This window comes from Bufo gargarizans, chromosome 4, assembly GCF_014858855.1.
Source record: "Bufo gargarizans isolate SCDJY-AF-19 chromosome 4, ASM1485885v1, whole genome shotgun sequence".
In the NCBI taxonomy this organism is placed as follows: Eukaryota; Metazoa; Chordata; class Amphibia; order Anura; family Bufonidae; genus Bufo; species Bufo gargarizans.
In genome coordinates this window covers 258,846,711-258,861,280 of record NC_058083.1, presented here as the reverse complement: position 1 = coordinate 258,861,280, position 14,570 = coordinate 258,846,711, and positions in this window count along the sequence as shown.

Genomic DNA, 14,570 nt, shown 5'->3' with positions numbered 1-14,570 from the left:
TCGTCACGGACATGCGCAATAGATCTGTGGAGACGCTGACATGTGAAACCGATATGATGGAGGCACTTGGAGTTTTTTTTTATGGGTATCAGGTATATTTAGCTATTTAATTGTTGCACAGGTGTTAATGAGATTGAGTCTTTGCTTATTGGTTTCACCATGTCACATGGGTGGCCACTTGGGTATATATATGATTGATCACCTTTTGTATCTGTATACTTGAGAAAGGCTACTGCGTAGCCGAAACGTTGTATTTTCTTGTGTGTGCACTCTTGGTTCCCAATAAAAAGTCACACCGGATATGCTGCTGTGAACCTTCTTGCTATCTATTGCACATTAGGTGTCATTAATGTTATTTTCAATGTGTGCAACTATGTTTTCTATTATTTTATGTAATTGTATAATCACGTTTTTAATGTCGCATTTAATGTTACACATTGCTGTTCCCCTTAGTGGCTTTTTAGTGACAGGTTCCTTTTAATGATATGTGATTTGATGCATCTGATAACATTTAGATATTTTTTATAAATATCTGGATAGTATTACCTCCTTCTCTTGTTAGGCATTTTGTGTAGATTTTCTGACAATGGATTGGGAAGGGAACCGTTGATGATAGAGTTGAAGGCAGTTTTATAGGTTTGTGTATCTAAGACGCTGTTTACACCATGTTTGGGGTGTACAGTTAAGCTATAAATGTATTTTTGCTACAGCTGGGCTCCCACTGTAACAGCCAAAAGAAGAGATCATGGCCATGATTTAACCCCATAGATCATGGCCTTGATTTAACCCCATAGATCATGGCCTTGATTTAACCCCATAGATGCCTCCGTAAAACAGACAGTGGCATCTCAGGAGTTTGAAGAGAGAAGGGGCTTGCTCTATCAGCTGCTCAGTGCCTCTGTTACACCTGGTAGGTATGACCTTAGGCCATGAATTTCTACTTGCTCAAGTTCTTATGATGTTTCATGTTTACTAGTTACTTTTTGGGATAATTAACTGATATTTTATAGTAAATAGTCATGAATAAAAACAGCAAAATCAAATAACACAATACCCCGCGGACCATGTGTCCTTTGTATCTGCCAGTTATACTACAGTTCAGTGGCAATTATTGAACTGTTGTCCTGACCTATACCAATACTGTATGTTCCCTTTCTATGTGCTAGTAATAGAGTCATGTTTCCTCTTGCCTGTATATCATAATGTTACTTCTTATTTTACAATAATTTTTTCTATGTCATCCTTTGAAAACCCAATAAAAACACAATTAATTGAAAAATACCTTCTGGTCTTCACAACCTTCCAGTGAATGGCTTTTTTTCCATCCTACCACACCATAACATTAATGGTTACCTTGAAAACAATGAAGAGTTAGGAGAACTGAAAGCTTCTTAACCACAAATACTAAATATTACATTATATTAGAAAATCTGTTTCTGCAATATTAAAAAGTATACTGGTTGGTACCAGATTCCATATCTCTAGTAACACTTAACTTGAAAAGATTGTGTCTGAATAGTGCCAAGCACAACTCCAGACATAACCTATGATGAGGTATGGCACTGTTTTTAGAATAAAGCAGCCATGTTTTCTAATCCTCTACAATCCCTTTAAATAAATAAAATGTAAGCAAAATAACCTCTACAACAAATTTAAATCTGAGTATAATATTTATGCTGAGCATTTTTAAAATTTATTTTTACTGAAAGTGTGCCACAGTTTGCACTGTTACATGTGCCATGAAACAAATACTGGAATCCAACTGAAACCTAACCGTCCCTATTATAAGTTAAGGGCATACCTCAGAATTCATTGGTATCTATTTGAAAATGGACCCTTTACATTGTTATTGCTTGTTCATACGCAGTCCTTTCTTCCATATCCAAGTGAGTGGCGCAAGATGGGAAAATATATATATATTTTTTTACCTTAAGTAAATAGCACCTCATGGCACTGCCCAAATCACATTGCCTGTATGTCTTGGGAAGGCAATCAAAGTTGTCTGATTTTCTGGATAGCCCCTGTGATAACACACTGGGGAACATTTATCAAGACTGGCACATCCATACACCAGTCTTAATCTTCCTGAACTGGAGTGAGATGCACCAAATTTATTAAGAGGCAAATGCCCTACCATGCACCAGAAACTGATGTCTATGTGGCGCAATTAGCTTAATAATTGTCCCTTAATATGTGGGACCCTTGAAGTCCCACAGCTAATTGACAAGTGCAAGGCCATAATTATATAGCAGTTCTCGAACAAACGTTTTGCCTAGATGCCTAGGCAGCTATACAGGCTGAACTAATGTCTGTAGTCTCTCCCCCTCCCCCCCCCCCCCATGTTTGCATTGGTTTCCTCCCACAATTTAAAGAAATACTGATAAGTTTAGAATGTGAGTCAGCAAGTGATGATACTATTGTAAAGTGTTGTGGCATATGTTGGTGCTATATAGCCAAGTAAAATAAATAAAAATAATTGAACCCTTCTGTGTATAGCTTTCATGTACAAATTGGGGATCAATACCTTTGAGAGGTAGATAGTAGGAAGGTTACATTCTGTAAAGCTATTGTGGTAATGCAGTTTGAAAATAATTTAAAAAATCACTTTCCCTGTCATCATAAACTTATTAAAAAAACAAATTAGACTATGTTGGTTTAAACAACATGAATTCTCCTAATCATTTATACTCTCTACTAATCTAAAATGAAGTTTGTAATCCTTAAAGGGTTTCTGTCACTAGAATTTTCAGTATTAAACTGGCTGACATTAGTGATGTGCTAATCCTTCTGCCTACCCTGTGCTCTGGGGAAATCTTGCGCCGTTCACTATTCTGCGCAGGCGCAGTGAGGGAAGGACGTTTGCAGGCTGCCAGCCTCCTCACTGCGCCTGGCAGAATACTGAACTGCGCAAGATTTCCCCAGGGCAGGCAGAAGAATGTGAATGATGCCTGGCCCTGTCAATCAACACTTGGAAGGCGTGACTTGAGGTGGGAGACGGGAACCTCTAGGTGCAGGAACAATGCCCCCCTGCTCCTAGAGGCTCATTTACATATTATAAAATTAAGAATTCTACAGTAACGGGGGCACGTACAATCATTAGAATAGCAGAGTTAGGTGCAGCTGACATTAGCACATCGCTAATGTCCTCCGCCTGTTTAATACTGAATATTCTAGTGACAGAAACCCTTTAAACCTTCTAACAAAGATTTTTATCACATATTTACAACCGATATGTGAACATTTTATGTAAAATGTTTTAATACAAAAAGCGGATCGTTTTCTGTAGATGATTTTTTTTTAACATCAACCTATATGACTTAATATTTGTTTGGGCTCTTAGCATGGCAGACAGTCTCACTCTTAGCATGGCACAGTCTCACTGTAAGACACTCTCCTATTCCGCGATCCACTGGGGCCTCCAGGGGTCCTCGTGGGGCTCAGCCTGCGGGGGACCCCTTTGGAGTAGCGGGACAGGTCACGCATGTGCCTGGGGAATCTTCGGTTCCGACTACTTTGCGGGCAGACGCGGTAGTGTGACCACATGGTCGCCGGAGAGGAAGACTGCCGGGGTCTCGGAGGCAGATTGACTGGACTGGTGGCTGCACGCAGTGGCTGGTCCCGTCTTCGATATCAGCTACGGGTTCCATTCCGGCATCCTTGCCAACTCGATTCATGCTGGGCCGCTCAAGCGTCCCCATGCACGCTTGAGACGAGGTTCGCAAACGGATACGCGACGAACGTAGGCGCATCTTATTTGCTACGCCGGCCGATGATGGGGAAAATACCTGTACAAAAATTCTAGTAAATTAGAGGGCAGGCATGGGTTAAGTGACTAAGGACCAGCCTGCACAAGTGTCAGAGATTAGGATCATTATATGACCTATTAAGTATAAGGCACATGGCACTTTGTGATTGGCTAGCAGGTACTTAAAAGGTGATCTCCCTGGCTGGTCAGTGCCCACTGTGTATGTTTTGGTTCATATTCGCCCAGACTTAACTGTGCATAACTTCTGCCTTCCTCGATTTATCTCTAGAGACTGCCTCTGGATACCTCATCTTTGCTGAACAGTTTGTCTCGTGTATGACCTTGGATAGGACCCTGGAAATCCTGACGTCTCATCCCTAGGTACCATGTTACATGGACTAATACTGCGCATATGAACTTTGGCCTGGTCACTGGCTGTCCCCTTGGTGTTTTCCCTCCACAGGTTATTATTCAGGGTTGGTTATCTGTATATGCTTACTGGTTTGGACTGTACTGCCATTTATTTAATAAATCCACTATTGTTTAACCTCTGTCTGGTTGCTTGGGTTCTGCACCATTACACTCACTTAGCTTACTCATACCATTTACTATGCACATAGACAAACTACATGTGGTGATTCAATTAGAGCATTACACATTAGGCTAATCAATGGAAAGCTCTTCCATGGGCATCTTTATCTAGACCTGTCAAAAAATATTCTGCACCTACTATTATCATGAAGAGTGCCCTGCAGATAACATGATTTTACCCTCACAGCAGCAGTAAACTGGCAATGAATTATTTATCTATTTAGGAGGTCTTATCATTTGGATTGACTGCTAAATAAATAAATAATTTTGTAATTAATTTTCAATTAAAAAGCAGACAAAAAGCCTAAAACACTGTTGATTATGAATATTGAGTGCACAAACATACTCCTTTTTGTTGGAAATGTACCTTTGAGGCCTATATTGGATTATTTTCTTTTGAAGAATAATTATATTATCAACTGTTTTGGAGGTCAGAAAACAAGACATGAGACTGGGCTAATGAGATTTTGTGACCCAACAATAGATACCTTAGGTGGACATTCTGAGAGGGTATCAAAACAGCACTGTTTAGACACAAGAGTAGTTTTATTACATTTGCAGGATCTAAAAGAGTAAGTCTACTTTCTCACATCCAGAGCATATATTCCAGCAGGCTGTACTGATGAAGAACAGCCTGACGGAATTCTCCGGATCCAGAATGCCCGTGATCCCTATTATGTTTAATGGATCATGGACATGTCCATGGAGATCTAGCTACATTCCGACAAAAATGACAAGAATAGGAAGGACACAAATGGCTGCACACTGTGGTTTGTGTCTGGATGAAACTTGTTGATAAAATGTCTTTAAAACTCCCTGCAAAAAAAATGAAAATAGTTAATTACCATGCAACTCATATTGGGCTCCTCCATATAAAAAAAAAGGGAAAAAATTTATAAAAATTTTCAACAAAATCAGACAGTATTCAGGAGGCAACTGAGGTTATAGCTCAATGGTAGAGCATTTGGCTTCAGGTCAACAAAGCAGAAAAAAAGCATTTCTTTAATTAACTACAATGAAAAATGAAAATAGAGATTTGACTGTTTAGGCAGAAAATATTTTATTAAATACATTTTGGAATAAGCATTGGCATTTTTAATGATGACTCATTATACGCTGATTATACTGGCTATACTGCACTGCAATAAATAGTCAAAAAACTTTACAGATGAGTATCAAGATTTATGAAACAGATGTCAGTCAATGAAGAAACATCACTAAGATTTGTTCTTTTGTTCAACTGACAATATGGAATCACAGATGGAATCACATGTGGCTTCAAAAGAAATGTGCTGAGAAGGACTTGTGAAGGAAATATATCCTGAAACTTTTAGGAGAACAGGACAAAGTACATATGTCAAATTGTTCAAAGTATACATGTCACAAGTGTCAAATTATACAGAAAGAACAGCATTTTCCAGAAGTTTTATTTGAGCTCAGTACAAGAGGGCAGACAGAGGTGCCCAGAATAAAACAAATCTCAACAAAAGCACCAAATATATAATAAGCTAATATATCAGGAGAAGAACAATGCTTGTGCATTCAACATTGCATGCTTCTAAAGAGATTTAAGACTTAGAAAACATAATAACGCTAGCCATAAAAAACAGAGTCCCCTTTTTCCTTATTTTAAAATATCTACATTTAGATATGCATTTTATTCACTCATAGTGACAAACATAAAAAGACTGTTTAGGCATAAGCTCACCTAATAATATGTAATTCAGTATTTAAAGGGGTTTTCCATTTGAACTAAATATATACCCGCACTTTGGGGTTTAAAGGGGTATTCCCACTTTGCATTTTCAAAGAAGGAGTCTTCTGCGCAAGTGTGGCCACCAGGATTCCAGAGAAGAGCGGTGGCCGTAACCACGGGAGACTGAATGACAACAATGAGGTTAGTGAGGATGAATTTTCTCCTAAATGGTGGGAATTGGTTAATCAAATATAATTACAAAAATGATCACTGTCAAGCCATTAACAGATTTAACAGTGATCATTATGATGGGAATACCCCTTTAATGCCAACACTAACTTATCAGCAGTGGAACTACAACTGTAATACTAATTCACAGGTACAAACTACTGATGAGATTTCACACAGTAAATTGTGAATCTTTATTAGGCTACATGCACACAACCGTATGTGTTTTGCTGTCCGCAAATTGCGGATCCGCCCAAAAAACGGATGACGTTCCATATGGCATCCATATTTTTTTTGTGGATCCATTGTAATAATGCCTATCCTTGTCCACAAACTAGAAAAAAATAGGACATGCAGTATTTTTTTTGCGGAGCAACGGAACGGACATACTGATGCGGACAGCACACGGTTTTTTGCGGACCCATTGAAATGAATCCGCAAAAAAAAATGATCGTCACACGGAAACAAAATACGGTCGTGTGCATGAGGCCTTAGACAAATAAAATGAATTGAACACAACTGATGCAAATCGCACAAAGTGGTCAGTGTTAAAAAATCATAACGTGATCAGTAGAATGTATAACAGGATACAATGCATTCATCAAACTGTATGCTTTCCAGTTTAAAGAGAATCTGAAAGCCCACTCTACTGTTAGTCCAAATTTCATAAAAAAAATATTGCAGACACAAAGCAGCCCAAGCCCATCGATGACTGAAGAAGAGTGTTGGGAGAGGCAGGAAGAGGTTGAAGAAGCCCTCCCCTCATGAATATGCACCATCTTAAGCTTTATAATAACATAGACTTCAGTGCACTATGGGGGATTTTATCAAGCCCTGTAATCAACAATAAATATGAAGTATGAACTACTGTGATCTGGTATAAGGCCCCTTTCACACAGGCAAGTTTTCCATGCTGGTGCAATGGGTGAGGTGAACGTATTGCACCCGAACTGAATACGGACCCATTCATTTCTATGGGGCTGTGCACATGAGTGGTGATTTTCATGCATCACTTGTGCGTTGCGTGTAAATCGCAGCATGCTCTATATTGTGCAGTTTTTTACGCAACGCAGGCCACATAGAAGTGAATGGGGCTAAGTGAAAATCGCAAGCATCCGCAAGCAAGTGCGGATGCGGTGTGATTTTCACGCATGGTTGCATGGATGAAAGTCTATTCACTGTATTATTTTCCCTTATAAAATGGTTATAAGGGAAAATAATAGCATCTTTAATACAGAATGATTAGTAGAAGGTCAATATGCCAACATTTTTGCCTGTTTAAAGAACATTTGCAGTTCTAGTTCAAAAATATTATTGTACTAAATAATTTTACTATGAGCATAGGAATTTTTTTCTTAGAGATAGTCCTTAATTGAGCATTTCCTGTACATCAAGCCAAGACAAGGAAAGAGTAAACAAAAGAATACCATAAAAATTGCTGTGGCAGGGGATTGGTAATGGGAGTCATGATATATTTTTTGTTTTGTTTTTTAAGTTCTTTCTAGACTTTTTTTTTTTAAACCAGAGGATAGGTTATTATCAATATATCCCAACGCTTAACCCCATAGTGTTGTATGGACCTTGTAGTAGCTTCAGAGGTGATGTAGTTACAAGCACCACATCACTGCAGAAGCCTGTCATTTGCTAGACGAGGCATGAAACCATGCCTGTGCGCCACTGGATGTAAATGGGGAAAGTGGAGGCAATGCAGAACGGAGAAGCATGGAGCAGGGAAGTATGACTCTTCTATTTCATCAGGCAGGCTACAAGCATTTTCTTAAACAAAATTAGTACTGGGGAAAACCCTTTAAGTATCAAACTAGGCATAAAAAGTAGTGTTGATTGATCACAAAGTGTTCAGGTGCTCAAGTAGAACACCTCCCGAGCACAATGGAAGTCAATGGGAGAACTCGAGCATTAAACCAGGCACCCCCTGCTCTGAAAAGGGGGAGGTGTCTGGTTCACATGAAAATGTCGGAAATTGATGGAAACACCACTGAAATGGTTCAGGAACAGCATGGGGAGGATGTCTGGATGCATCTTGGACTCCCAGGTCGCTGCTGGGAACGATGTTGTCCAAGTAGACTGACAATAATACGCACAAAACCGAAGATAAAATTGATTTTAGAGGAAAAATTGTTAGGAAACATTATTTTCGGTATATTTACTTGTATATAAAGGGCAAGTGCTGCCAAAAATTACAAGGAAGAGGCACTCTGTTACAACCTGTATGTCACATAAAGGAGGGCCTCATTCACATTGTGTTACAATTGTTCAGGTAGTAGGACTCCTACACTCATAAAGCCTATGCACTAAGTGAAAGGGCTGCCAAAAATTACAAGGAAACGGCACTCCAATACACCCTTTATTACACATAAAGGAGGGCATCAGACACACCCTTGAAAATCATGATTGATGGCCTGCTGGTGTCTCTCAAAAACACTAGGAGCAAGGGCCTGTTGGTGACCCTCTAAAACATTAGGGGTGAGGGTCTGCTTATCTGACCATCGAAAACATTAGGGGTGAGGGTCAGCTGCTGACCTGACTCTCTAAAACATTAGAGGCGAGTGCCTGCTGCTGATCTGACCATCTAAAACATTAGGGATGAGGGTCTGCTGCCGAGCTGACTCTCTAAAACATCATGGGCGAGTGCCTGCTGCTGATCTAACTATTGAAAAAATTATGGACGAGTACTGGCTGCTGAGCTGACCATCGAAAAAATTATGGTTGAGGATCTGCTGCTGAGCTAACACTCTAAAACATTATGTGCGAGTGACTTCTGCTGATCTGACCATCCAAAAAATTATGATTGAGGGTCTGCTGCTGAGCTGACTCTCTAAAACATTAGGAGTGAGGGCAGCCTAATAGGCATGTTGATATGATGGAGGAGGAGGAGGAGGAGGACGAGAAAAGGAAGATTCAACCACATGCAATTTTTTGTGTTGGAAGGGGTGCATGGGATTACAGTGTATTCAATACACCATAAAAGCCACATTTAAAGTGCCTTTATGTTCAGCCGCTTTCCTCTGGTGAAGTAGAGAAGTCAGGGGAAATCCAGGCCTTGTTAATTTTGATAAGAGTCAACCTGTCAGCATTTTTAGTTGACAGGCGGATGCGCTTATCAGTTATTACGCCCCCAGCAGCACTAAATACCCATTCTGACAAAACGCTGGTGGCAGGGCAGGCCAGCACCTCCAAGGCGTAGAGCGCCAGTTCATGCCACGTGTCCAGCTTGGACACCCAATATTTGTAAGGCACACAGGAATCATTGAGGATGTAGACACAGTCTTCTACGTACTCCTTCACCATCTTCCGCAATTTTTCCCTTCTTGTGAATAGTAGGCCAATCATCAGGGTGAAGGTGCTGCTGGGGTTTAATGAAACTGTCCCCGGCCTTGGAGTGTGTTGCCCTACCTCTGCTGGGACTGCTATGTGTTCCCCTCCCCTTCTCGTTTGCCCAAAGAACTATTTACTCTGCCGCCAGTGTTGTCAGTTGGATATTTTTGGAGCAATTTTTCCACAAGGACTTTCTGGTATTGCACCATTTTGCTCATCCTCTCCACCACAGGAATGAGAGATGAGAAGTTCTCTTTGTAGGGGGGGGGGGGGGGGGGGGGGTTGAGAAGGGTGAAGGGTGTTGGCCAAAATGCATACAATGCGAGGGTCACGGGAAAGGCAGAATAACATAAAGTCAGCCATGTGTGCCAGAGTCCCAACAGATAAGACTTTTTTGTCCTCATCAGGAGGCTGACTCTCAATCTCCTCATCCTCTTCCTCCTCTTCTGCCCATCCACGCTGAACAGTTGGAATAAACCTGCTATGGGTACTACCCTGTGTAGCAGAAGCAACCTACTCCTGCTCCTCTTCCTCCTCTTCATCAAATTTGCGCTGATTAGAAAAAATGAGTGTGGTCTGGCTATCACCCTGTGTACTCTCTTCCCCCATTTCCACCTCTTCCACATGCAAAGCGTCCGCCTTCATTGTGAGCAGCGAGCGTTTCAGTAGACACAGAAGTTGGATGGTTACGCTGCTCTTACTACATTTATTGGAAGCTGTCTGGCACAAGAAAAGGTATGGAGTGGGCTCGGCATGCATGTTGGTACCTGCATTCCTTGTAAGTAATGGAGGCCATTACGGCACCAAAAATGGCAAAAGGCAGAGTGGACCCAGCATGCATGTGGATCCAACACTTCCTGAACTTTATGGCGGCCATTATGGCGCATAACAGGTAGTATTTAGTGTTAGGACGCGTCTTACAGAGATCGCCTTGACATTCGGCATACGGGCTCCAATGGTTTTGTACAAAATGCATTTGCCGAGCATCTCACTTTATAAATAAGTGTAGCATTAGCACTATAATATTAATTTTTTGTGACTGGCATTATTGTACTTTATCTGGTTTGCAGGGTGCTGTTGCATTGTCTTTTTTTCTCTATGTTTTTAGCCATGGCAGCGTGCACCTGATCATTGGCATGTGCTGACTAACCCCCTTTTCTTTGGAGATTTACAGTGATGGAGATGTGGCACTCAAGCTAGTCGTGCACTCCTGATTAGCCTGTCTGCCCCATAGGCAGGGGAAGAGGAGGCAGTGGTGTGACCAGCAGACACAGATTGTGGACTAAGTAGAAAAAATGGCACTAAAGTTGCAGTCCAATAAAAGCTTATTTTTTATTGCAACACATATACATCAGCAGACACAACCACGAAGCATGCGGTAATCGTTAACACGTTTCGGACAATCTGTCCTTAGTCGTAACAATGTTCCATGTTAGTTTGAAATATTTAAAGACTAAAATCCCCTCCCCCCACAAAATCAGAGGAGGAGGTGTCTCACCACCATTGGTCATTCTAACATGGAGCCACCTTTTGCCCAATATATCATTATCAGAATTCACCTGTGCAACATAGTTCACTGGTGCCTTAAATCAGGCTAATCCCATCCTCCCCACCCAAATCAAATAAATAAAACAAATGTTCTTGGGTATAAGGGCCTTGGGACAAACCTGATAGAAACCGCACAGTGTGCACAGTAACAAATACAAAATATTTAAAACAAGATAGCAAGCCACTTTATGAGCCATCAATGCCATAATATCACAGATGAACCAATATAATGTGTTATTCTACTGCTATTGCTGATAAACATACATTAATTCCTTTCTCTGGTTCAAACCTGTAGGAACCCTAGCATTATGTCTGAAAATCCAGAAAGCTTCTCTCAAAAGAAGTTTCTTTCTATGATCGCCACCCCGTAGGGGCGCTGTAACTTTTTCAATTGCAAAAGCACAAAAGGTGTTTGTTTTCCGACTATGGGTGTGAATAAAATGTTTGGCTGCATTTGAGATATTTAAAGATGTAGGATTTATTATGTAATTCAGATGTTCAAGAATCCTATTTTTGAACTTGCGTATAGTACTACCTACATATATAAGATCACATTCCACACATTGGATAACTTCTTTACAATCCGAAATACAAACACGCAAAGAAGCTTTGGCTGTGTATGATAAGTCCACGGAATATATAACTATGGAACAAAAAATGCTGTCATCCATTAAACAACTGGAGAATAGTATTATGGAAATAAAACATGTCAAGTTTCAACGTGATCTTCATGATTATGCAAAAGATCAAGTGTATGAGTGGGGGATGCAAGAGAATTTATGTTCCACCCCAAAGTCAATTCTCAAGAACCGAAAGAAAAGCCAGCTAAAATGCAACAAAAACCGCTGAGAGTTAGCTTCTCATCTGAAGTGGACACTACTGATTACCTGGAAGCCACACAGGAGACGGTGGAGGAGGAGTTTGTGTCCTCTTCAGAAAACAATGGAGATCAGAGTAAGCTGTCGTATTATAAAATGAACAAAACCATGAATAAAAGCAATAAGGACAAAACGAATATTGGGGGCGCGACAAAAAACTAGGAAAAAGAGCTGGACGTGAACATAGGAAAAACAATGTAATGTCGATGAACTGAATGTCTTGAATCTGTCTAAACTGGAATTGAGTAAAGAACAGGTCGAGGTGCTGTCATTGGGTTTAAACTTTGCCCCCACAGATAACTTTAAACTGTTCGATACCATCATAGATATTAATACATTTATCAGAAATATGATCCAGGCATTTCCATGATATCCCTGTTGATGTTCATAGCTCAGAGTTAGGTAAAGAGAATGAGAATAACAATACATTTAAAGATCTTATGTTTAAAGAACAAATGTCACTATATTGCCTCTCTGAGCTCCAACAGGAACAGGGTATCAAAGAAGCGGTTAGTACAGGCAATAGTTTCAAGACACGCAACCCCAATTTCTATCCACTAATCTCACGTACTATTAGTATGGATATATTCCAAAACACATTAGAAAAGGAACTTAAAAGGTTAAATCAAGAATTAGTGACAGCAGGACATGATGGCAATCTCACCCGATTACAGAAAAAGGCATTAATGGAATTGCAATCATCGGATGAGATTATTATCAAGATGGCCGACAAGGGAGGAGCAGTGGTGATCCTGGATAAGTGCACATATCATCAACAAATGTTGGATATGTTGTCAGACCCGTCCACATACAGGAAACTTATAGGAGATCATCTGTCTAATTATTAAAGTGAATATTGCGATCTGATACATAAGGGATTGGTGCAAAACGTGATAGGGATTACCCGTGCAAAACGTGCAATTATGTAACTGTAACGAAAAATTTCCAGAATACTGACCATTCATCAACTTTCTCTATTAAAAGTTATATAAACTGCAACAGCACGGGAGTGGTGTATGTGATCCGATGTGTGGAATGTGATCTTATATATGTAAGTAGTACTATACGCAAGTTCAAAAATAGGATTCCTGAACATCTGAATAAAATAATAAATCGTACAGCTTTAAAGGGATTCTGTCACCAGGATTAACGATATAGCGATATTTAGATGTGCCCATTAGTCTCCATGCAGTGTTTAAAATAATCCCACTGTTTATGCTCTGTGTGTGTTAGATTCTTATAAAAAAAAAAAACGATCTTATTGATATGTAAATTACCTCTGTCAAGAGCCCAAGGGGTTGTCCCACGATATGTTGGAGCCCAGCCGTGCCCATCGATCCGGAGCCCAGCACCGCCTACCACTTAATTTATTCACTCCACTATCCCTGACGTCAGTTCTTCTCAGTGCTGTAATCTCGCGCAGGCGCAGTGGACACTGTAGTCTGTGCCCGTGTTGACTACATGCAACGGCTTTGACGAGTCAACTGCGCATGCGCCGGCTCCCTCGTTGAAGCCAGTGCCACTAGTCCGCATAGGCACAGACTACAGTGTCCACTGCACCTGCGCCAGATTACGGCATGCCTGATTGCCACGGTTTTCTCTTTTGCCTGATCAGTCAAAACGACTGAACTGAAGACATCCTAAAGCATCCTGAACGGATTACTCTCCATTCAGAATGCATGGTAATATGCCTGATCAGTTCTTTTCCGGTATAGAGCTCCTGTGACGGAACTCTATGCCGGAAAAGAAAAACGCTAGTGTGAAAGTACCCTTAACCGACTGGAAGCATTATCTGCTGCAATCCAACCGACCACCTGCTCGCACTGGTCTGACTTCGAGAGTGGTGTTCTGCGCCACCCTGCAAACTGGGACATGAAGCTAGGTATCGTGGATGAGTGTGTTTCTTGTGCTCTGCCAGCAGCACGGCCACTTCCCTGTCCCTTACCGCTCGCATTCATCATATTAAATGGTATATTATACATGAGAGGTACCAGAGGTAATGGCGCTGCTGTTAACAGTGGCTAAAAAAAAATTACAGTCATTGTCTCAAATATTTGGGATGCAGAAACGTTATACGGGAGAGGAACCACAGGTAATGGTGCTGCTGTTACCAGCGGCTAAGAAAAAATTACAGTCAATGTCATAGATATTTGGGATGCGGAAACATTATACAGGAGAGGTACCACAGGTAATGGCGCTGCTGTCAACAGTAGCTAAAAAAAATTACAGTCATTGTCTCAAATATTTGGGATGCAGAAATGTTATACAGGAGAGGAACCACAGGTAATGTCGCTGCTGTTACCAGCGGCTAAGAAAAAATTGCAGTCAATGTCACAGATATTTGGGATGCGGAAACGTTATGCATGAGATATAACGCAGGTAATGTAACTGTCCGCTACGGACACCGCCTACCGAAAAAGTACACTGGATGTCACAGATATTTTTAGGCTACGCAAACGTTATACAGGAGTTATAGCACAGGTAACTGTCCGCAGCGGACACCGTCTAAAAAAGTACACTGGATGTCACAGATATTTTTAGGATGCGC